Source organism: Sinohyriopsis cumingii, chromosome 9 (genome assembly GCF_028554795.1).
Source record: "Sinohyriopsis cumingii isolate HCF-2022 chromosome 9, ASM2855479v2, whole genome shotgun sequence".
NCBI lineage: Eukaryota > Metazoa > Mollusca > Bivalvia > Unionida > Unionidae > Sinohyriopsis > Sinohyriopsis cumingii.
The window spans coordinates 37,998,224-38,020,915 of record NC_142969.1 but is presented as its reverse complement, the minus strand read 5'-3'; the positions used below and the strand labels follow the sequence as shown (position 1 = coordinate 38,020,915).

The following is a 22,692-nucleotide window of genomic DNA, read 5'->3' as shown; positions in this document are numbered from 1 at the left end:
TGTTGACTGTTGATGACTTAAGTACCAGCTTTAATGTGTTCATTATTTCTGGAAATACTGTTGTATTTCACAGACTTAACATCATTTTTAATCTTGTATTGTAATATGTATTATTAACCAAAATATTTACTGTTTCACAGCAAGCAGCAGTCGCTTGATGCTCTTAGGCAAATGGCAGATAAGTGAGCAATCTCAGGTCCACATGGTCCTCTTGTTCAGTGTCAAATTCTTAATATTTGCCAATAGTCCCTTTAAGCATTAGGATTGCATGTATGTAACAATAGGGTGGTTTAATGAGACTGATGCCACACTATCCATTTTGCCTTAATCGTCAGTAAATAATAAAAAAAAGTAAAATTCCTGAACAAAGATGTGATATGCATGTATTTATTTTGACAATTTTCACACTGAAGAGATTTCATGTACAATTCTTTATAGTTACTATAGCAGTTGCTTTTCAATGTGAATGATTTTGTCTTGACTACCATTCTTAAGAGTATGGACACAATAAACTGTAATATGTGCATAGTAGATGTAACCTGATGAGGGTAACTCTTGATTATCCAACTCAACACACACACACACACACACACACACACACACACATATACACACATGCACATACACACATACACAAACACACACACACATGCACACACACATACATACACATATACACACACACACACATACACACACACACACACACACACAACCTCGCCATCTGTCATTGAAGTTGAGAACGAATATAGCATTATTTCATATGCATTAATTTTCTTTCATTCATTATGCCCTCAATATCTTGAACCATAGTTGATGAAAATTGGAATGTGGATGACTTTCAGTAATTCAGCCATACCCAAACATGGTGACCTAATTTTCCCGCTAAGTTATTTTCATTTATTGTGCATACTACCAGAATCTAATTACACTGCTGATTTTTAAGTAAGAGATAAAATTGCCCCAGTGTTTTGGACAAAATTGGATTTTACTCTTCAGACATCTTGGGTTTTCCCACAGGGGCTGAAGGTAATGCCATACAATATGATTATCAAATGTTACAGATAATCATATCAACAAAGACAGTTATGGTCAGTAGGAATCTGTTTAAATTAATCCTATTTTGTCAGGTCTGTTTGCCTCATTAAACACCTCCATTAGTGCACTGAATGGTTATATAATGGGCTAGACTGGAAATTACATTTCTTAGCACAGCTTCAAATTGGACTAATTACAGGTGATATGGCTTTCACTTAAGAATTTGCTACATAATATGGCTGTAGGAAATGTTCACTGATGTGTTAAAACCTAAAGTGCTGGGTCTCAGATAAGTGTGAAACAGTTTTAGAACAAAGAATGAGGGCTCAAATGAATGTTGTACTTGGGGTTATCTACAAGACATGTTGTACTTGGGGTTGTCTCCAAATCAGTGGACAAAATGGTAGTCACTTGCATGAATTAAAAGGTACAAAAGTGATTCTTGTTTGAGTACTTTTATTTAATTTTCAGCTGCTTTCCATTTGTTATACTCTCAAGATCTTGGACCCTATTTCACATACACTCATGAAACTTTGTATGCGCACAGTAGATGTAACTTAATGAAAGTAACTCTTCAGTCCAAAAACTACATCACTGTAACCCAGTTTTCATATGTTACTAGTCTATGATCTTGAACTTAGTAAAAGAAAAGAGTAAAAACCAGCAAGTTTTGTAAAATTCAGCTAATAATTTTTTTCCCTAGATAACAAGTGAAAATTTAAAAAGAACTTAGTTCATGAATTAAATCCCAAATAGTCCTAAAAGTTCTATCAGATGTCAAAAGTTTAAATTTTTAATGTTTTAATGTGCCTGTAGTCTTGAATGTGCTAATGTGCCAGTAGCCTGGATTGTGACAATGTGCTAAGAGTCTTTCATTGTATCACAATTATTTAATCCAAAAGTGTTCTTGTCTGAATTCCCTATAATTCCAAATTAATGTTTTAGTCCAAGAAACCACCCCAAAACTTGTCACCCAGAAAACCTATTTAATATTTATCTTTGAAATAAATAAGTTACATGTATTTAAAAGATAAAAATGTGTGCCTTAGAACAATGCTGTTAACAACAAAGATGTCTCCACATGGTGGTTACCACATTATTTGAATACATGAATGATGTATCTTATTATCTGGTATTGACTCTCCTGTACAAGGAAGCATACTCCATACCATGCAACTCAAGATGGTTTCTGAAGGGAAACTGAAATGAAGACAGACCAGGAAAACAAGAAAAACAAATAAGAATATTTCACTTGTGGGATATGTTCAAAAACGAAGAACTAAGTGTTAGTGCATTGTTGAATAAATGTTCTACATTATATGCTGCATCTATATCCTAATTCTGTTTTATTATGTTTGTTATTCCAACGTAATGGTGCAAATGTTTAAGTATGTATTCCATTTTGGTCACTTGGTAAATTTCGCTAAGTTCATAGCTATATGCAGTGATATCAAAATCATTGTCAAATTTGCTGAGATCCTACATTTCATCGGACATCTACTAAAACAACCGAAACACTTGTTTAAAAATACAAAAAACATGAGTCATCATTGTTTTTGACTCGGATATAAACATTTTTGTTCTTAACCCATTTTGACAAAATCTACGTAAGTGCCATGTGCAACTTATTTAAATTCATTGATGTTCAAATAAATGTAATTATTTTATCAAACATACTATTAAGTAGTCAAGTAGTGGATTCAGATTGTCAAATAGATCATTGAATACCTTTTCCTTGATTGAATATGTTCAGTATGTATCCAAATACTTTTTTTCTTCATTCTCTTAGATGATCCTACGCTTGGTAGTAAATAATATAGGAAATATTGAAGTTGTTTTCCATCGGTGCTCATTTCTGACAGTTATGCAGCAAAACTGTTTCAATATTGGTAGCAAAAAGTATTCATTTTGAAATCCTTACTTCATATCGTTGCTTACCTACTTTTCAGGCTTAAGTAACGTTTCCTTTGAGCTCTCTATTCATTATACCGTTGATAGTGTTGACCCTATTTCACATACTCCCATGAACGTTTGTGTATGGATGTATCTGAAGGGAAGTAATTGAACTGTACCAAAACTAGGTACTTTAAACCAAATTTTCATGCTTCAATTTATATTTTCCTGTATACAGTCTCTATATTTTTGGCTACTCCAAATGTGCTTCAGTTGTCTTACAGATTTGTGTTTATGAGTAAACACTTTTGGTAAACTTTTCTCAGCAGGTGAAGAAATAAATTTTCAGTGATACTCATTTTGAAGAATCACTTGTGGAGACTCCTGTTATATTATAGAACTGAAACTGTACTCTCTTTTTTTACTTTTTTTAATGCCATATTATCAAATTATCTCCCTTGATTGACTGTTCAGAAAAGTATGCCTCTAAAAAAGATTTCTTTAAAACAAAACGCAAAAAAGACCATTAGGTATCTTTAGATAGAATGGCAGATTTGATTACTTGTGTTCAGAGAGGCAGTTTGTTGTTGTTGTAGTGTTTAACACCATTTTTCAGCACAAGATAGGCTATACACGGCAGCCAGTATAAAGGAGAGGAAGAACCCGGGAAAACCCCAGAAAGAACCATCAACCCATGAGAAGCTACTGGCAAGCTTTCTCACGAACCCACATTGGCCGAACCTGATACTCGAACCAATGCAGAGAGAGGTTAGGTGGCAGTGATCTGTAATGGTGAGCGCTTTAGACCACTCTGCCACTCGGGTCCCCCAAGGCAGTTTGTAAGTGGTACCTTATTTCTCACATTTTTCAAGGGAAATCAATGATTTCTTCTGAACTTCTCCCAAAAAAAACTTTTTCTGTTCAATGTTTAAAATACCAGGACTCCCATTTAAAGATAGATGTCAATTGCAATCCGAATTACAGAGTGCGTTATGGGTGTATCATTTTGTTTTACCCATAATTTGTTATGTCCCACCATGTAAAGAAAGTACTCTACTATGTATGTATTAAAGGCTATACAAAGTCACTCATTACTAACTATACATTTAGTGTCTGACTTTGTACTAATTGTATCTAATGTATATTTTTTCAGTTTTTGACATTTGCTTGCCAAACTTTGTGACCGAGTCAGAGATGTTTAGGATCTGAAGTGAGTATTTTCATGAATCTATAATTCATTTCTTTTTGTTAATATTGTGTTGTAAATTCTTGTTCTAAACTTAACCTGTTGTTGTACATTTGTGTTCTTAACTATATCATGTTGTAATTCTTTTTAATTAACTTACCTCTTGTATATTATAGTTGTTAACTTATATTGTGTTGTAGATTCTTGTTCTTAACTTACCTCATGTTTTAAAATTGCTCCCTTTGTGGTGCATGGCAAGCTTACCTATTACAAGCTTCCTAATTGCTAGCTTGTGCAAGCTAGTAATAGCAAAGCTTGCACAAGCACAAGCTTGTAGAAAGGCAAGCTTGACGCAGTTTCAAATCTAAGATTGCCACAACTTACACAACAAGCTTGCTGCAACCTTAAAAATAAGCTTGCGATTTTGATTTGGGTGTGCTTGCTTCTCTCGAAATGCCACTACCACCACAAGTTGATATCTACAAATTGTAATGAAAAGTCAGCACTTCTAGTACTGTTATAGTGGACATCTCTTTTTTCCCCCAAATTCAATACCAACATTACTGAAATGACAGCTTGAAAACAGGCTGACCCATGGGTCATATGAGTGTGTACAGGCAGTAGAAGTGTGTAGCTTGCATGCTTGCTTTTCTTGAAAGTACTTTATAACCACAAGTTGATACCTAAAAGTTTCTTGCAAAATCATTTGCTTTTGCTATTACTTCAGTGTTCATGGATATTTAATACTTAATAGATAATATTGAAACTGTAAACATGAGACAGCTCCCCATCACTTTTATAGTTCTCGTTTTATGATTTAACCAAAATTCAAGACAAAAATAAATTAAATAAGAAGGTCAGAGTTCACATGGTCGCTACGTGCAGTGGCATTGTTTACCTGCTTGACTGTAGAGCAGTTTATATGGTTTGGTTTCGTATGGTGTTTTATGGCACAAGGATGTGAAGATTTTATATTTTTTAGGTCATTGGAGTAAAGTGAATGATTGGTACAGTATTACAGGTAAACCACTGATTTTCCAGCGACAGATGTCTGGCACCACTTTTAATCCAGACAAAATTAAAAGAGGATACTTGAAGTTCCTGACACTGCCAAATTAGTTCACTGGGCGCACACTCACTTGGATTGTTTACACTGCAGTTGTTGGTGGCAATACTTGTATTTTGTGTGATTCTTAGCTTATTTTAATTACATTTAACTCTAGCTATGGCTTCTAAGAAAGATGCAGGTGTCCGTGGTGGCATCAAGTGTAAACACCAGTCAGTATCGATACAAAATAAAGTAAAACTGTTGAAAAACTGGACCGTGGTTAGTCCTACAATGTAAGACATAGCACTTTTTTTTCTTCGGGTGATGTGTCTTGCATTGTAGGACTAGACCGTGGTGTTTCTGTGTGAAAGTGTGTGATGTATACGGTATTGGTTCATCAACTGATTATGATATAAAGAAGCAGAGGGACAGAATATTGAAATTCTATTCAGACACTGATTCCAAGAAGTGAATGAACATAAGAAAAACTATGAAAGATGGTACTTAGCATGACCGAGTGATGATGGAATGTTTTCGACAACGTCAGAGTGACGGAGTGGACTTGTAGGGCAGGATAGTAATGGACCAGACTCAGTTGTTTCATAAAGAACTTAAAGTAGAACATGAGTGTGACTATAGTGAAGTATGGCATAATGCACCAGCAGATCAGGATCTGTGTTATTTGTTCTACTGATTACTCCTAACAAACTGCATTAACCTAGATCTGCCAGCACAATATGTGATGGCAGATCAGGGCTGTGCAGTTTGCAGTTGGACTCCTCTTGCAAGCAAGTTTATACAGTGCAGAACAAAAATTTGATGGCTTGCAAAGCCTTATACCAGTCGCCACTCAAATGGCTGACAGATGGTTTACCTAAGTCTTCATAATGAGCATGATAACACTAGACAAGTACTGACTTGTGTTTGATATACTCGACTTGGTTGCACACAACTTGTGGATGTGATGAGTCACAATGTAATTAGGAGTTGTCTGCTCCTTCTGCCAATTATAAACCTTTATGAATGCAGTTCTAAAGCATTGGATGCAGCTGGAAAAAGATTATTCTCTTGAGCTGTAAACAAAGGCATTTGTCGACAGGATATTTAAACTTGGAGTTGCCTCCCCATTTCATTGTAAAGTTCATGTATTTGATCATGGTAACTTTAAATCATTTACTTTGTATTGAAGGCCCGTGATCTCAAGGTATGTCGGTTTTCTCATATCTACATTAAAAGTCATTTTAAAACAACAGTTTAAGATGTATATACATGATTTGTTTTTTATTCGGTAAAGGAAGGTACTTCCAACGTTTTACTATCATCTAGAAGTGCATGGAACACTTTTCTGATAATCGTATAGGGGGACATGTGCTAACAAATGTGTTTATAATGAAGATTGCAGAGGAGAATGTTGTTCAAGATAATTGTTTGAAACTCTCTATATCAGCCACTATTTGTTGAAACAAATATAGCATGCATACAGTGTATTCCCTATAGTTAATATATGAACCACTATTTGTTGAAACAAATATAGCATGCATACAGTGTATTCCCTATAGTTAATATATGAACAACTATTTGTTGAAACAAATATAGCATGCATACAGTGAATTCCCTATAGTTAATAATGGAAGTTCATTTATAAGGCGAGTCCAACTGCAGACTGCAGGGACCTATGTCTTGCCAGCATATAATGCGCTGGCAGATCTGGGTCTGTGCAGATTGTTATGAGTACTCAGTAGAACAAATAAAATAGACTCTGATCTTCATGCACATTATGCTATGGCAGATCAGGATCTTCACTGTTTGCAGTCTGACCTTACTTGCAAGCAAGTATATTTGTGGTACCCTTATTAGTAACTACCTAGTGATCACTGTTCTAATTTGTTTATGTTCCAGCAATCAGTTACAGTCACAGAAGCAACTACATTGCCATTAGTTGTCAGATTTGTGTATACACTTCGTTGTACTCTCATATGCAAATACCTTGATGTAACTTGTCTGATTTCTGTATGAAGTCTTTTACTTTCTCAGAAATAACTACTTAGAGATCACTTGTAGAATTTATGTATGCAGTCTTTTACTCCCTCAGAGGGGCCCCGAGTGGCCAAGTGGTCTAAAGCGCTGTCTGTTATGGATCACTTCCATCTCACCTCTGTCTGCGTGGGTTCAAGTCTCGGATTCAGCCAATGTGGGTATGTGAGAAAGCTTGCCAGTAGCTTCTCGTGGGTCGGTGGTTCTTTCCGGGGTTTTCCCAGGTTCTTCCACCACCATTAATACTGGCCGCCATTGTATAGCCTATCGTGTGCTGAAAAATGGCGTTAAACCCTACTACAACAGTTGTAGTGACTTTTATGAAATGCTGCTGAAATATATATTTATCTTAAGTTACTCATACCTCCTGCTTCAAATTCAAGGTCACACCTCCTGCCTCAGATTCAAGGTCGGGTAATGGGAAAATGTAGTTCTGTGACTTGTATCTTCTTCTGGAGTTTAACTTTTAGGCAAAGTAAACATGTATACTATGACAGGTATGTCACATACCATTACCGTGCCATTGACCTGTATGCCACTGTAAGATATAACTTAGGGGACACAGAAGATATTTTCATGAAGTTCTACACAAATGTATAGACCATGACACAGTGGTGTATCACTTCAAATAGCCACACAATGTGCCTCAAGCTCCAGCTCAGAGCCTGGAAAAATTTTATTCTGTAAATTGTATCCTGGATGGGAATACAACTTTTAAACCACTGATTTAAACCTTAACTAATTGTATTAAATGTATAGATGGGGTGTCACATAGGTATCTATGACTTCTACTTTAAGGTGAAGGATACAGCAAGGAAAAATGTAACAGTGAATTGAATTCATGTCCAGAGGGTAACGTTTGAATAAGTGAAGATATATTAATGACATGTTAACTGGTTATACATCATGACTAGACAGTGTCATATATAAAAGACTCAATGCCATGGTTACGACAATGTTAAATATAAATCAGTGATTCTATCCATGTGTCACAAAACACACATGCACGCACACACAACATCCTATCATCTAGGTGGTCCTAAATGAAAATGGTGCTGTTCATTCATCCTCTATGTCCACCATAGTGGCCATCTTGAAAATCTTGTTATTGCTATTCTTCCTGAACGGAAAGTCATATCGATGTGGAGTTTTCACCAGATGACTTCTTATGAAGTCTAGTTGGTCATAAATGAAAATGGTGCCCATCTGACCTCCAATATGGCCACCATGACAGACAGCTTGAAAATCTTGTTTTTGTTACTCCGCTGAATGGAAATTCATATTGACAAGAGGTTCAGTCTGAAGACTTCTGATGATGTATGGTTCCTCCAAAATGAAAATTGTGCCAACCAGATATCAAATATGGCTGACACAGTGGCCATCTTCAAAATCTTATTTTTGCAAATCCTTTTGAAGAAGGGTCTTGTCAGCACCATGCAAGGTACATAAAACAATCTGGAATAGTGTTTGCAGAGTTGAAGGTACTGGTGTACATGTTTTGACATCTGTTTGGTTTGGTTTTAGAGTTTTACAGAACAGCAACACCTGAATTCAATGCAAAGACCAGATTGTCAGACTAGCTTCAGTCCCACTTCATAAATCACCTGACATTTCAGGTATCAAGGCAAGTGGATGATGGTTGGCGGTTCACCTAAGTGTTGTGTCCTTATATGAGGTATTTTAGTTATTTCTTTTTGTAAAGAAAATTAACAAATAAACAATTTAATATTGACAATGACTATAGCACAGAAGCTTATATAGCTTTACATTTTTCCTGTCAATAAATAACTAAACTAATCCAGATATTGAGTTGACACCAAAGAGAGAGAGAGAAAGGGATGGAGAGAGAGAGAGCGATTTTGTTTTTCAATACATATGTCTGGTCCTAGAAAATATATAATTTTAGACCAAAACAAGAAAATGCAAGCAAGCAAATTATAACTAATAGTGCATGGTGTTTATCCTTCTTTGTAAGAAAATAAATTCTGAAAATCTTTCATTGCATCTTATTTATGAGAGAGAGAGAAAGGGAGCGAGAGGATTAGTCATGAAACTATGACAATTTTCCCCAGTGATTATTAATTTCAGCAATTTGTGTTAATTGTAGACTATTAATAGACATCTGCTATTAATTGCTGGGCTATAATAGGGGATGATAAATATGCTGCAGGGTCAGAAGGCATCATGTAAATATACAGTAACTGAGACCTTTTCCAAGCAGGGACCTGAAATTTACATCAGATTCCTCTTTTTTGATGAAGTTAGCTGTAAGTGTAGACTGTGGCTACAGGCTTGGTTTCTGTAGAACATCCATGGAAGTCAGGTCGCTGTTGCAGTCTGTGTGCAGTCGTGTTGTTTGCACTGACATACTAAGTACAAATTACAGATATTTGCAGTACACTTCACAAATTGTGATGGAAAAACAAAAAGGCGTTTTCAGGTTGTTTTTAAAAAAAATATGAAAATGAATAAAGATGCAGAAAATATAATTGTTCTGATTATCTTGTATCAAACCAGAAATACTATATAAGGGCAGTCCCTACGCTCATTCTGATTCCAGATGCTAGTGATGGGAATCGGTTACTACAAGTAAATTTTAACTTTTGTTTTGTTACAGAGTTATGTCATTGTTCAAGAGTTCAAAATGTCAATAAATGTACAGGAGTAATCTCATACTTTAACTTCATAAAAATATGACAATTTTTATTGCGTTGTGTTATTTTTGTTCTACAAAAGCAACTTTCTTTGGATTATCAGTTTTATGCAACTGAAAGACTGTTGCAATCCCCCAGAACACTTTTATTCATATGTGATTTTTCTATGGTTTAAAGTATAGAAGAACATGCTTTTCTTGCTTGTCATTATTTACTAATACTACAATCAAAGCAGTTTAGATTTAAACAAAATAAAAACACCATTTAAAAATACTTTCATTTTTTTAACTGAACTATTTATCAGCAAAACCATGTAATTATGTAAAGACAGAACATCAAAAGCTAAAAACTTGACTAAAATGTTATCCACATTAAACAAAATCAATGGTTTGGCTAGTACAGATCATGTCATTTTTCAGAATACTGATAATTGCACTAACAATGACCCAATAATTCACATTTTACATTTAAACTGAAACAAAACACCAAAAAATGTTTACATATATTAACTTGACAGTTTAACAGCAAAGTCACATAATGATTTACAAAATCTAAGACTATAATTCTTAAGACTGGACCATAATGGTATCCATATTACAAGTTAAACAGAAGGTACAATAAAATACAAATCAAATGTTTGAGTAATACTGAACACATAAATCATTTTTCAGAATACTACTTATTCTTGTGTTTGTTACACCAACACTACCAGTAGTCAACGTTTTTGATTAAGAATATTATCAAGTCCACATTTTCACAGCTTAAACGAGTCCGTTTCTTGCTGACAAGGTGTCCAACCAGACTAAATACCCTCTCACTGGATACAGATGATGCCAGAATATTTAGGTACTTCTGAGCTAGTAAGCTAAGATGGGGGTAGAACTGACAGTTTTGTTTCCACCACTGTAACATTGTGAGATTGGTATCATATGGAGCAGCAACTAGATATCTAGAAACCTCTTGGTGGATGACATCTGTTATTGGCTGTTGACTTTCACCAAGGCAAACAACAAGATCTTGAAACCAATCATCCATGTCAACATTGACCTTTGCTTTCTTGTTTGGTGGACTAGGTGTAACCACAGTTTTATCATTATCATCTCTGAGATTTAGTAGTGATGGTACTATTGGTAGAGGTGTCAATGTGTATGAAGGCTGTTCATCACTACTCCCTGGCTCCACTGTGACATTCATCTTGACATCAGCCATATCAAGAGTAACCTTCAAAAGCAGAGCATGTCCATCTGCTCACTCACAGTCAGGTAGAAACTCAAGATCTTTCATAGTATGATTCAATAAACAGCCCAGCAGAGTTAGATCTTTGTCCTGTGTTATATTGTCAAGTTCTTGTCTCATTACATCTTTGTCCTGTGTTCTATTGTCAAGTTCTTGTCTCATTACATCTTTGTCATGTGTTCTATTGTCAAGTTCTTGTCTCATTACATCTTTGTCCTGTGTTATATTGTCAAGTTCTTGTCTCATTACATCTTTGTCCTGTGTTCTATTGTCAAGATCTTGTCTCATTACATCTTTGTCCTGTGTTCTATTGTCAAGATCTTGTCTCATTACATCTTTGTCCTGTGTTCTATTATCAAGATCTTGTCTCATTACATCCTTGTCCTGTGTTATATTGTCAAGATCTTGTCTCATTACATCTTTGTCCTGTGTTATATTGCCAAGATCTTGTCTCATTACATCTTTGTCCTGTGTTCTATTGTCAAGATATTGTCTCATTACATCTTTGTCCTGTGTTCTATTGTCAAGATCTTGTCTCATTACATCTTTAAGTTTGGCAATTGGAGGTATATAATTAACATTCGTTTCAATAATGGCAAGTTTAAGAAGTATTGGGATACCTTTATGATTTGTCTTGTATCTAAATATAGTGAAAACAGTGAATTTATGTAATGTTTAATTCGACAGGATAGCATTTTATTTAATAAAACATTGCTTAATTTTGGCATGAAAATTCGAAATTCAACACCTTACAGTGTTGACGTCAAGAATCAAATGGATTAACACCTTTTTGTTTTCTCACTGTCAATTTAAATAATAATTTATAGTGTTATTATTTAAAACTTATTTTGGATTAAGAAGCATCATAAAGTTTCTAAAATATTTATGGTCAGTGCGGCTCAGTGGAAGAACTTTGCTTACAGTGACTTTCAACAGTGCGTCATCAATTTCTTTCTGATTTGTAGCTTCTTAAATAGTTCATCAATCTTAGTCTGTTAGGGTGGAAACATCAACACCTCTTGTTGATCCCGTTTTCTTATGGTCACGATCAAGATGAAAGGCCAGATTTGTAGTATTGCTTGGAATGTATTTGAAATAAACGTTTTTATATCAAAATAAAAGCAAACAACAAATAATTTATGCACAAGTATATTAAATCAATTGAATCAAATCAACTATAAAAAAAAATGAGACAAAAAAAGGAGGATTTAAATTAATATTAAATTTGCACATATATTTTAAATTTAATCTGCAACATTTTAAAATGTGCTCTTTTTATGTTTTTAAATAGTCACATGTCTCAGGGAACATCTGTAGCAAACCACAGAGATCACTTCTCCATCATATATGCAGGATAATCTTCTGATCATTTAAGTATTTCAAGCTTGATATTCACATGACAAGGAGATTTATTATAAAAAGAAATTTGAAGTATTTCAACAACAGTGCTATATAAGAAAAAAAGCACAACGTATACAAATAATTTAATGGAAATAAAACTCTGGATTTAAAATTTTAGATACTGGAATTCCATGAAACAGTTTGATTCTCCGAAACGACAGTCACCAGATGCATGGTCCATTATGTAGACAGCATATATATATATATATATATATATATATATATATATATATATATATATATATATGGTAACTTCACAATTGCAGCTCATTTATTTTATATTAGGGTGCTCAGTCTCCTAAAAATTGCATTTGTCATTAACGACTATATTTTTTTTCTCCAAATTATCCTAAAAGTTTCCAACTATGGCATATGGTTTTATGTTTGGAAGTTATGAAGGGAATAAATAATTCATCTCTTCTGTACTGGATCGGAAGGCTCATATCATACTGTTTACATAGTCCTAGATTGTAAGCTATACGATATGACATGATGATTTTGTTTAAAACAAAATTAGAATGCTGTTCATTTTTTACAGTATGTATTGGAGTATGTGTTTGCCGAATATATAAAGATCCAAATGTATCCCCTCGTTGATTTCGGTGAAAATAGCTGGACCTACCTTTGTTTGCATATTCCTCTCTGCAGAGTTTGCGTATGACCTCCGTCGTATCTAAATTCTCCTTTGTCGGTGGACCCTCATGTACTTTGTAAAATCTGAAGTATGTCCAAACACAAGAACGCGCTTTTCCTACAGGATATGGATATATTGTTTTGGGATCATTTTCATCAATGGCAGTGTATAGGACTCACGGTACTATTCAGTTCCCATAGTAAACCTATGCAAACACCATGATATTAAAACTTCAATAACTTAAAATTTTTGAGTGCTCATGATCAAACCTATATTTGTCAGTATAGATGAAACCTGCATGTCAGCTTATGTGTCGAGGAAAGGATATGAGACATGGCATTTTTTGGACCTGCATGTGTTTGAAACGTGCTTTCAATTCTGCACCAAAGAGTCAGGTGCTAATTTTAGTAATGTGTGTTCTAAACTCAAGACTGTTAACTCATTTGGCCCCGATCCCATCTGTAGGCGTGATCTGGTTTCTGCATTCATTGGCCAATCCTGCCTGTAGTCATGGATTATTTACTGCATTCAATGGGCGATCCCGTCTCCAGGCGTGATGAATCTGTGTTAGATATAATGTCTCTGATTGGTTAGAAATGTTTTTTTCCAGGAACTAAACAACTATTAAACCAATCAGAAATGATTTTACTTTCATTTGTGGAAATTTTAATTGTTCAGAAGCCAAGGGTTACTGTTTGAGAGCAGTTTTACTACACGTGTTCTGTTCATGAAAAATCGTAAATGATGGTGGACGTAAGAGTGATTTTTGATGAGAGCAAAAATGAAGAGTTTCTCGGGTTTGATCTTGAAAATATTGAGCAAGCTGAGGAAAGATATGTTCGGCAGTTGGATATTTTGCAAGATTTAGATTCGGACATAAAAGTTTCTGAGATTGAATCGTGAGAAGATGAGGATGCTGACAGCGATGATGATAAGAGTTCTTGCGGATAAACGTTGCACATAATTTTGTAAATACCGGTAGTGTATAAATAAGTTGTGAAAGACTTGGACAAATAGGAAGTAAAAAATAATCACTGTGTAGACAAATTCATTTGGAATAAATGGTGAAAATTTTTTGGTTTTAAATGGATATAAGAAGAGAAATTAAGGTAAGAGTGAATGCGTGTGCACAATGTTGTCCAAAGTTTTCAAACGGATAAAAACTCTGGGGCACAAGCAGCTAGACACAGCTTAGTGCTTCTGGGGCATAGCAGCAGAGATACTGATAACAGTGCTGGGGCCAAATGAGTTAAAGGACTGAAATTCCATCAATAAAACAAAGTCTCTAAAAAGAAATAACAACTAGGATAAGCTCTCAAAAGATTCTTTTTCCTAAAACATAACTTACATTATTAACCAATACTGGTAAGCAAACCCATATATACTCTGTTTTATGTTCACCCATTTCCAGGCTGGTTCCCATTTTTCCATACCATTAGTACCGTGAGTCCTATATTATCTGTATTAGCGGCTTTTTCAAAATTTTGTTCAGAATCCTCGGTTTTCTTCCCAATAAACAAGAGGAGGGAACTAGTCTGTGCCGAGCACTTCACAGTTGTCTCCCTTAATTTGCAATCGATTATGGAGTTTCACAATCGATTAGCGACTTGATTCACCCAACCAACTGATTATCGATTATAATCGATAATCGGAAGAACACTACCAGACACATTACAAGAGATCAAGTCATCTCAGATCCTGCCAAACAATCAGAAATGGATTTAGACCTATGATAAATGGTTCAGATAACAGTTGTGGGGATTTAACTGTTTCCAGTTTTTCTAGTCTTTTACATAGTCATATTGAGTAAAATCCACATTTCAAAAAAGTTGCTGCTTCATCAGTCTAAAAATACAAGCAGAATCTTTAAAGTACACTCACCCCATGGCTACATGGACATTAATCATTTACTTTCACAGGATACTCACCCCTCACAGCACACTCACCCCTCACAGCACACACACCCCGTGGCCTTATGGAAGTTAATCATTTGCTTTCACAGGTGTACCTCTGACCTATGAAGAAGAGAAAATGTATGTGTTTATGTCAATTATTTAAAGGATTATCTACAGTACTTAGAATACATTTTAGATGTCAGAATTGTTGATATTAGAGATAAGATAATAGAGTAAGTGGCTCTTAATTACCAACAGTACGGTAATATAGTTTTAAAGGAAATTTATATTTTATAAATAAACTTTGATAATCTTTTCCAGGCCTACAGTCCATTTATTTTACACCAGAGATGTAGTAATCATGTCAGCTTCTAGACAATTTATCATTTTAAAATTAAAGGTTTAGTTTAATCCAGGAAACACAGATTTGTATATCAGAAACATTCTGAAAAGTTAGAGAAATATGATATCATGATATCTTCTGTAAAGTCAGCTGATATATATATATATATATATATATATATATATATATATATATATATATATATATATATATATATATATATATATATATATCAGGCAAAAAGAGTTATCAAGGGAATGTTTAATCTAAATTCAGTACAGTGAAAGCTAACCATTAAATTTGTTGCCTAAAAGTTTGTTTGCTCTTCCTGCTAATTTCCTCATGTAGCTGCCACCACCAGACAACAGTTTGGTGAGAATCAATGGTCCTGATCTTTCACAATGAAATCTGGATTTAGTTGCAGTATGGTTGGATTTATTATGGATTATACAGCCTAATTCACTGAATTATACACATTGATGAAAGTCACCTGTTAGAACTAACAGCTCCCTAGTTTTATAAGATTTGTTTTATAAGATTTATCATTTGGATCTATCAGAGGAAGAGATTTAAGAGCCAGAATTTCAACTACATCAGACTACTTCTCCAGGGATGTTCACCTTGTTAAGCTTTGATCTGTGAGAAGGAAAGAACACCAACATGTCACACTATAACTGAGTGGACTTATTGCAAGTTTTATTGGCAATGGTAAAAAATATGCTTAACTGTGGCCTACTTGCTGTCAGCAAATTAATGCAAACCAAAGGCTTCAACAATACGTAACCTAAAACAGCAATGCCTTTGATTGTGATGGACAGTGAGGGGCCCCGAGGGGCCAAGTGGTCTAAAGCACTCTCCGTTACGGATAACTGCCATCTCACCTCTGTCTGCGTTGGTTCAAGTCTCGAATTCAGCCAATGTGGGTATGTGGGAAAGCTTGTCAGTAGCTTCTCGTGGGTTGGTGGTTCTTCCCGGGGTTTTCCCAGGTTCTTCCTCCACCATTAATACAGGTCGCCATGTATAGCCTATCGTGTGCTGAAACATGGCGTTAAACCCCACAACAACTGATGGACAGTGGCTTTACTAGTATATCTCTACCCTAAAGACACTAAGAATAATTATGACCCATTAAAGACAGCATTCATACAATGCTAATATGGATATGATGAAAGAACCAGATGGCAGAGGACAACAGCCCGTATCTACATTGTACAAGTTGATTGACTGTAGAATATTACATAGCCTCAGTTAACATGCAGGCAAATGTTCTGGATTATCAGATGCACAGCCTCAATCAGTTATCATCACTGGAATCTGCCCTACTATATGCCATCTTGTGCTAGAGTAGAATCCTAAAACTTCAGAAAGCCTGATACAAATTGCAAGTTAGCTGAAACCACAAGCAACTGATACTACCCAGCAACAAGAGTCAATAGTGGCAGAAATAGGTAGACTTGAAGAAAAACTTAATGCTTAAAGTATGTAAATGAGTGTTATCCAGTATGCAACAAGGTTTCCAAATAACCACAATGAAACTTATACCACCCTCAAAGACACGAATCACCAAGCCACCATACAGAGCAACCTAATCAAGCAACACACTGCAGCTATTGTGGGAGATCACCACCTCACCAGAAGTCAAAATGCCCTGCTCATGGGAAGGAATGCTTAAAGTCTGGATAACCAAACCATTTTTCACGAGTTTGCTGGTCAGCACCATATACAGGACTGTGACGTCAGGAAATATCCCTTTCCCACAAATAGCAGTGCATAAAGAAACCGCAAGTACCAACATCGCCATAGCATCAAACATGCAAAAGATCATTATTTTAGATATCGCTTTTAGATGCAGGAGCTGTATTATTGGTAATTTTCACTCTAAGTCAAATCCTCCTATAATTCCATTCATCTTTGGAATTAACAGTGATCACAAGAAATCACTAGGAACTGTAACCCTTCAGCTTTGGATAAACTGTGATTCATACTTTTTTGTGTGTTTACTAATCTGCAAATCTAGGGTTAGATTTTCTTGAAGAAAAACATGCACAAATTGACATGTGCAAAGAACATTATCTCTTTTTGATGGAAGAACTGCATTAGAGTTAAAACTACTCACAGACAGAAATGTAACAATAGCACGGACAGTAGTAAGAGTAATTGTTCCTGTACAATCGGAATGCAGTTTAGCTGTGACCATTAAGAACTAATAGACATGACTGTGAAACTGTGCTATTGCAACCATTGGCTCACCTTCTATCTGTGACAAATGTAATTTGAACTACAATTATAATTGACAAGATTTCAGCATGCAATGCTACAGTAAAACTTTGAATCCAACAAATAAAGACATTCAGATATGACTTGGAAAAGCAATATATGTATTCAATCAATGATGCTGTCATTTCTTGCATAGAAAGTGGTATAAACAAATGGATGTACAAATGTTAGTCTCTGTACTCCTGGTAGCAAAGACGACCATCACACTAAAAGTGCTCAAGAACTTGAATTTACTTTAGAAGAAACAGACCTAATAGAAAAAGAGAAAAAAACAAATTTTTGTCCTTTCTTGGTAAAAGTCATCATGTGTTTGCAAACAACCTTTTTGAACTTGGATGTACATTAAATGTACACAAAATGAAAAGATGAGATGCCGAACCAGTTCATCAAAGATTTTTCAGGATTAACCCTATAAAACAGATTGAACCCCATGCAGAAGCAATGCTAAAGCATGATATCGGAATACCAGGTAGAGGAAATGCTAAAACATGAAATCATGAACACCAAGTAGAGGAAATGCTAATTCATGAAATCATGAACACCAAGTAGAGGAAATGCTAAAGCATGAAATCATGAACACCAAGTAGAGGAAATGCTAAAGCATGAAATGAACATCAAGCTGAGGAAATGCTAAAGCATGAAATCATGAACACCAAGTAGAGGAAATGCTAAAGCATGAAATCATGAACATCAAGTAGAGGAAATGTAAAGCATGAAATCATGAACACCAGGTAGAGGAAATGCTAAAGCATGAAATCATGAACACCAGGTAGAAGAAATGCTAAAGCATGAAATCATGAGCACCAAGTAGAGGAAATGCTAAAGTATTAAATCATGAACACCAGGTAAAGGAAATGCTAAAGCATGAGATATTAAGCCATCCAGTTGCCCATGAATGTAGTACAGTTTTTTTTGCCAAAAAGAAATCTGAAGAGTTTTGATTTGCTGTGGACTACTGACATCTCAGCAATGTAACAAAACCAGAAATCTTTCCTTTACCACTTTTGCGTGACATTCTAGAATAAGAAACAGCTGGTGAATCAGAAGTAAACTATCAGTGTTTCGGACATGGCTTCAGGATTTGGGCAGATTCCTCTTGTTCCAGACACGAAGCACAAGTCAGCTTTCATAATGCATAATGGATTATATCAATTTAAGAAGCTGGCCTGGTACAATTGCCAGTGAGTTTCCAAATGGCAGACAGGTGTTATGGGGACTTATATGGAAAAATGCAATGTGTTACATAGATGATAGTCTTGTCTTTAGTCCATGTTTTGAGAAACATCGAACACACCTATGAAACATGTTTTGACCAACTCAAGTATGCAAACTTAAAACTAATACCATCAAATGTAAATTTGCCACAAGAAAAGTTAAATATTTTGGACATGTGAATTCCAAGAGTGAAATTGAAATTGACAAGGACAAAAAAATATATTCTTGCAGTTACTTTGGTGGCAGCTACATAAGGAAGATGCACAGATGAGATTAAAGGGTAAAGGAGGAAAATGAGAAATTAAATGGGCAACAGAGAAAGATTAAAAAATAGGTCATCCCATTTAATAGGGTACAGATGAATGAACTGCAAACACATTTCATTGACTGGCTCCAGTGAAGTATACCTCTTTGACCATACCCATGTGTACACCCCATCTAGAAATGTATGCTCCTCTTCCGACACTCCTATTCTTATTGTTCCCACTATTAACACAAAGTTATTCAGTGTTCCTTTGCAAGCCTGGGTCCAGCTACGTTGAATGATTATCCATAGATCTTAGAGACAAGGACACTGTGATCTCATTCAAGAGTGCTCTTAAAACTCACCTATTTTGACTTCAGGAGAGACTTAAAGACATAATAATGTTTACTTCTTTAATTATTGTCAGCATATTTTTGTTTTGTAATTTCATGGTGTTTGTTTTTGTGATCTTCTTGTTGTTTTTATGTATTATCTAATATTGTAAAGTGCTTCTAAAGGTTAGGTGCTGTACTAAGTTATTATTATTATTATTATTATTATTATTATTATAAACCTTTGCTTTGTTTATTTATGATGGATAAGTAAGAGCACAGTAAATATCAGGTGAACATCTCAAAATTATGTTAGGAGATAATGAGCTATATTTAAAGTGGGCAAGGTCCCACATAATTACCATTTATATAAACTGCAGTTTATTTTCAAATATTTATTGTTGATATTTTTTAATGAACAGGATCTCAAATATCTATTTTTCAATGTAGCTTAATGGTTCTTTGTTTGAATGCACAGTACTTATGAAATTCTTGCCAATAATTTTCATCTTTTGTTTTACATTTTTCACTCTATTTACCAATGTCCTTTTTGACTGTAGATGTAGCGATACTCTCATCTCTATTTACCAATGTCCTTTTTGACTGTAGATGTAGCGATACTCTCATCAGCTACTGAATTTCTACAGAATCGCTGTTCATTTTATAAATCAGGGTGGTTCAACATCTTCATCACTGGGGCAACAGGGACCAAATTTGTAAACTTCATGGGTCATACATTATAATTTTATCTTTTCATATAGTACAATTATATAACAGACTTTTATTGATTGCAAGCCACAAAAAATGACCTGCAGGCCACTGCAGTTGGACAGACCACACTGTCATAGGGAAGATGATGACTGATTGGAAGTGGAGGCATTCCCTCCCACCTGCTGAGGTGTTCTATATAGTCACCCCCGGGCCCTGACCTATTTCATTACTATTGTAACTCATCAGAGGGAATAATTCAGGTTGATTCACATGTTCAACTGATCCTGTTGCTAACAAACATCCAGGCCTAACACTAAAAACATTTGCAAACAAAGTATTAGATTTCAAGACCATTAGTTGCAGTTTTTGCAGGAAAATGTATAAATCTAATATCTTTAGAAGCACATTTACAAACCTCAAATATAAATCAAACTAAGAGGATGTTGTACAACATGTAATGTCATCTATTTACACACCTGTACTAAGAGCTCAGTGTTAGGACTGGTTGGCCTGGTGTCAGGATAATGTGACTGGGTGGGACATCATGCCACATGTCTGCAGCATGATACCCCATAGATGTTAAAAACGTTAAAATTAAAATAAAAAACATAAAAATAACGCATTTTTTTTCTCATAAAATAAAAAAAAAAAAAAAAATGTTCCAGTAGTTTTTAGGCAACACAAAAATCAATATTTTACTTATTTACACGCTACATACCAGTTTTAAAGTTTCAGTGATACAAATATGAAAAAATGTCAAAAGTTTTAAACCATAGTCCAGATAACATTGAAAATTTTTCACTCAATGTCGTTATCACCATCTGACTGATCTGACCACTCTGTGGTTTCCTCCATATAATAACCTGTATGGCCGATGATTAAAAAAAATGGAAGTACAAATATAAAAAACGCAAAAAAATAAAAAATGTAAAAAAACGCCTTTTTCAAGGTAAAATAAAAAAACAAAAAAAAACGTATTTATCATCTATGTGATACCCCAGTGCTAGACATCACTATAAACTGCCACACTGCAGATGTCATAGCGACGTGACTAAAAAATTGTTAAAGCTACGTTAAAAATCCTAATCACACACACGAACCTCAAATATAAATCAAAACTAAGAGGACATTGTACCACAAGAAATGTCATCTATTTATTCACCTGCACTAAATGTAGCAAACAATACGAATGTGAGACTAAATGGGAATTTAAAGTGAGAATAAAAGAACACTTGAGGGATATCTGTAATCATAAAGAATCCCCCGTGTCTCAGCATTTTAATTTGACCACATTTTAATCTGACCACAACATAGATTGTGTTAAATATCAGATAATAGAAATTATTAAATCAGATCCAGAGATTTCCAGTAGCACTTTTTATAGGAAAGATAGAGAACGTTCATGGATATACCAAAATTTTACATACTCTTCAGCCAGTAGGGATTAACATCTCTGTTTAAATGGGAGTTCAGGCATTTTTAACTTAGACCACTCTGTGATAACCTATCATGAATTCCCTTCACCATGGTCTCTACATTAGCACGTTCCTTGTTCTGGTAATGCATTGCTTTCGCATAATTTTCAGGTGCAGGTAATACCTGTGCCAACTTTTGTGAGAATCATACTTTTAAACGTATTTATTTGTAAATGATGCAGTAACAATTTATAATGACAATTTGGATTTTATAAGATATGAAAGATTAAAAAATAAGTTTAAATGCAAACCTCCAAATTAATCATTAAAGAAACAGAGTACTGTCAGATATATCTATTATTTAAAATTAAATTGGAAAAACGTACCATTTTTAATAGATTGTTCAGTATTAGTCTCGTTCATTGTTTTGCCCAGCTTTTGACTAGTCTTGCATTTTCACCCACAAGTGGAACTTCTGCTCATGAACAGGGAATGACTTGCAACGTTATTATTACGCTATGTTGTTGTTGTTATAGGGTTTAACGCCATTTTTCAGCACAAGATAGGCTATACATGGCGGCCTGTATTAATGGTGGAGGAAGAACCTGGGAAAACCCCGGAAAGAACCACCGACCCATGAGAAGCTACCGGCAAGCTTTCTTACATACCCACATTGGCCGAGCCCGAGACTCAAACCTACGCAGACAGAGGTGAGATGGCAGTGATCCGTGATGGAGAACGCTTTAGACCACTCGGCCACTTGGGGCCCCCATTACACTATGTTAAGAATTACAGATTTTGATGGTTTGAAAAACAATTAATATTACTGGTATTGTTTCTCAGGTTACAGAAGGCCTGATCAAAGCAGTGATGAAAGCACTCGTTTTGCATCTTCTTTGCTCAGGTTCAAGTCAAGAAAAATATTTAAAAGAACCAACACTTTTTATTTCTTGGTACTTTTGTTTAATGGCCATCTCTAAAACTACATTGTCTTCTTATTCCTTGCTATTTTGTATCAGTCTCATCCATTTGTTTAGTGATATGTACTCTTTCTTTGTGTGGTATATCTCAAAGCAGGAAGTAACACTGTGACACATCATACTATGCACATTATCATGGTAGAATGGTGATTGACT

General features: G+C 35.0%; 1 protein-coding gene across 3 annotated transcripts in view; it reads left to right on the top strand.

Annotated features, from left to right (window-relative positions):
• LOC149791578 (PTB domain-containing engulfment adapter protein 1-like) overlaps positions 1 to 22,692 on the top strand; it is a 116,793-nt gene that overhangs the window by 39,703 nt on the left and 54,398 nt on the right. For all 3 annotated transcript variants that reach the window (XM_089970136.1, XM_089970137.1, XM_089970138.1), the window contains one exon: positions 4,085 to 4,141. The gene's annotated coding sequence lies outside the window, so the exon portion shown is untranslated. The remainder of the gene's footprint in view (positions 1 to 4,084; positions 4,142 to 22,692) is intronic.